Source organism: Pteropus alecto, unplaced genomic scaffold (assembly GCF_000325575.1).
Source record: "Pteropus alecto unplaced genomic scaffold, ASM32557v1 scaffold185, whole genome shotgun sequence".
Lineage (NCBI taxonomy): Eukaryota > Metazoa > Chordata > Mammalia > Chiroptera > Pteropodidae > Pteropus > Pteropus alecto.
The window spans coordinates 10,083,979-10,087,939 of NW_006438088.1; positions in this window are offsets into that span (position 1 = coordinate 10,083,979).

Here is a 3,961-nt window from a genome sequence, read left to right on the forward strand (position 1 = left end):
GAACTGCTTTTACTGGCCTGTGGTCTCAGGCAATCATCTATTTACCTAAGGCCTTATATCCAAGCTAAACAATTATTTTGACTATTCATTAGGCCCCTGTTTAACTTAAGCAACTTTCTTTCTGGCAAAGGAAAGGTGCTGTGGAAGCAGAGTAGGAAGCGTTGACAGCTCAGTCCTGTCCTCAGTCTTTTCTTATTGTGTTCCAAAATGAAACAAACAGCAGGGGAATTCTTACTTTAAAAGGGCTGCTTCTCTTTTGCCCCTTCAGGCTGAAAACATAACATGTCGTCCTTGGGTATTTAAAGCTGCAAAAACAGGCAGAGAGCTGAGCTGAACGGCTCCAGGAGCCAAGACCTGGAGACAGCCACTCATCCTCCCAAGGGACGTGGTTCGGGGATGGACCTCTTGCCCACTTGGCCTCTCAGGCTGTCTCTGTTTAATAAAAGCTTGTGCTAGGGAGCAGACATTATGTGGCCTCTTATGTAACTGGCAAAGAGAGTGGAGACTCTGATGGTGATGACAACTTACAGTGGCTGAAACACGGGCCACATGACAAGAACCAGACTCTGGCCTCAATTGCGGTGTCAAGGTCACTTCAGGGTGGGGAAAGGGAGTAGGAAAGGGACAGAGCAGTAGCTTCTCTGCCGGTATTGCGTCTGAGATGAATGAGGAAGATAATGGTAATGGCTGCAGGGACCATGGTAGAGAGATTCATGGCAGGGGTGTCACCATGAAGGAGGAAGATGACATGGTGATAGTGTGAGAAAGGTGCATTTCTGGAGCAGGCCAAATATAGTGAGGGAGAAGCTTTCACAAAAGGTATTCCTTTGAACTTTCTTAGATGTTGCTAATTCATGTTGCTGCTGCAAACTTGCAAAATAAAGGCAGAGAGAACCCAGATGCTCACATCTCATGCTGCACTGCCTCAGCTGGCAGCTTTGAATATTTCAGAAGACGACTTTCAATTAGCAAAGTGAAATATTTCTCTTAAGATGTTTATCGAGCCAAAGTGGAGGAAGTTTGTGCAATTCAATCACTCCACAGATTTATGGAATGGGACAGGCAGCCAGTTCAGTAACAGGCAGAGATGATTGTTCCGAGTGCTATGAGCTCGCATGAGACCCAAGACGGCTGATTAGACTCCAATTTCTCATCTGGAGGTTCAAGCTTCCGCTTTATTTTCTTGAGTGAGTCTGGGCCTGTCTGGTCACTAAGGGCTTCGTGTTGACCTGGCTGAGTGGGAGGCTTCCTATCCATTGATCTGTTGTGCTAATTGTGTATTCCTGGGCTGTCACGAAGATAGCTTTGCGTGTAGGAAAGAGAGAAACCAGGAATTAGTTGTCCAGAAACCACACTTTTGGCAAAAGGGACAAAAAAAGTTTTCCTTGCTTGTGAAAGGAAGTCCTTTCTTCTCATTTCAAAAACCTTGATCTTTTTATCAAAATCATGGAAGAGGAATTTCACCAAGTTAGAGTCTCGAAACAATACTGTACTATGTTGCATCTTTAGCTTAGAATTATTAACTACTTGTGACAAATGTGCATTTTGGGACTTGAATGCTATAAAAGTGAATATTAGCTAGCAGTGTCTTTATTTTTTAAAGCAGGTAAGGAAGGTTTTAACTCAGACTAGACATTTTTCAGCTTGATGGTTTTTCAGAGGGAAAATGAGAGAAAAAAGTTTTATTCACCAGGAAGACAGGAATCTAATAATAATAATAATAAAAAGATTGAACAAGAAGCAGCAGAATGCCTAATGAGAGTTCTGTGAAGCTGTGAAAGAACTTAAAAGAACATGTCTTCTTACAAAGATCGAGAAGAAGGGGAATAATCTGGGGAGTCATTTTAGGCAATATGTGATCTGGCTCTGCTTTAAGTAATAAAAATACCAGTGTAAGCTTGACATTATTCACTTATCTTTGGGACGAGGCTTTTTATCATTCGAATCTCACCAAAGCAAAGTTTTTTGTTTGTTTGTTTGTTTGTTTTTTAACAAATGCATGGTGCAAACACACACACACACACACACATACACATACACACAATGACAGGCACATTGTAGGCACTCAAAAATCAGTAGTTATTATTTATATTTTGTTACTGTTCTTCTGAGATTCCTGCCTCTCACCAACCTCCCTCCCTTATGACAATTGGTATTATTTAGGAGAATTTCTAAATCAGGAACTGTATATGTATAAGCTGCTTTGTCCTCATAACAATCCACCCGAGGTAGGTGTACGGGTCATCCCCATTGCACTGAGGAACACACAGAAGTTTTAAGTGACTGAATTGGGACCAGAAGCCAGGTGGCCTCGGTTGTTCTTGCTCTCCAAACCACTGGGGAACACAGGGCCAGCGTCTCTATTCTCCTCAATAGTGACTGGGTACAATCACCTACGATGTTATTTATTATTTTCTCGATCTTCCCAGGTTGTGTTTCTCCTCTCTGCTGGGAAGACCTGAGTTAAATAAAAGCGAGTACCAAAACTATTTATCCTGGGGCTTTTTCCTGACAGCATTCGAAGCCCAGGGAATGACTTGGGAATGAGAGTCTCCGATGGTGTAGGTTAGATCACAGGCAGTCTGGACCCCACTAGGGATCTGGGTATCTTGCTGGTCAATAGAACTTTTGAGTAAGTGGGTCAGCAAAGGGGCTAATTCTAGTCCAGGCTCAAAGGTGACCCTAGATTAATTCATTTCATTTCAACAATGCTCATGCCAAACATTATAAAAAGTGTTGGAAAATAGATGGGGAAAAGGGAAATAAAAGATTCATAAGATGTCATTTTGGCACTCAGATAGTTAATAATCTAAAAGAGAGTCATAGAACTGAGCAAATATGGTGTAAGCTGGAAAGAATCTAACTTTTAATGATACTGAGATATTTGGGTTTGGATCCCTCTCTCAAAAGCATTGTGAGGCTTTATGATTTTATATGGATAAGCAACTTGGAGATTTCTGGGTCTCAAATGACTTCCTTGCAATCTTATAAAATGTTTCACTTAGTAGGATTTAAAGGGAATCATTTAATGTTCAATTTTAAAATTTAACATAATTTTACATTTAAAAGGCTTTCACATTTTAAAATGATGGTTAAAGGTGATATTTAGATTCTCATATAAGGTCTCCAATAAGCAAATTTCTGTGGACATAGGTAAATGATTTAATTTAACAAGGCTCATTACATTTTAGAAACAATTTTTTATTAGGAAGAGATGTTATTTGTATCTGACGACTGCACAAGCCTTCTGGAAAATAATATATATAGTAGGAGAAGTGGAGGAGGAGAAAAAGAGAGGAAGAAGGCAAAGAGAAAAAAGAGAGAGGAGGAAGAAGAAGAGAGAGGAGAATACAGAGAAAATGGACATTGGGAGGAATGAAATACTGGGGCTGAGGAAGAGAAAGGAGTCAGGGATAATTCTTAGATTTCTGTCTTGCCTAACTGGATCATTGGTTGCGCCAAAAACAAGGAAATCTCAAAGAGGAATTATTTTACGTCCATTTCATATCTGATATTTAATGTAAAAGATATTTATGATATATGATATTTTTAGCAGGAGGCACAATGGTGAGAAACCTTGGGAAAAGTCTTGGCCTCATGGAGTTTACAGCCTGCTGGAAGGGACCATACAGAACAATTATATGCATAAACATAAAGTTGCAACTTTGGATAGTGGAAACAAAGAGAAGTATATTGTGTTAAGAAATTTATAATGGACTTCCCCTTGCCAGGGAAGTTGTTACGAACTTCCCTGAGGAGGGGACATTTGATCTGAGATCTGATAAATGAACGGGAGTTAATTTAAGGTGAACATATATCTCAATTTCCCCTGGAAAGTCTTGATTTATGCCTGTTGTCTTGCCCAGTGTAATTAGTGATAGCGTCTCTTTCACACTCAAAGGTATTTTCATTGGATTATACATTATGTAATCACCCTGAGTGCAGCAACCCAGGCAGCAGG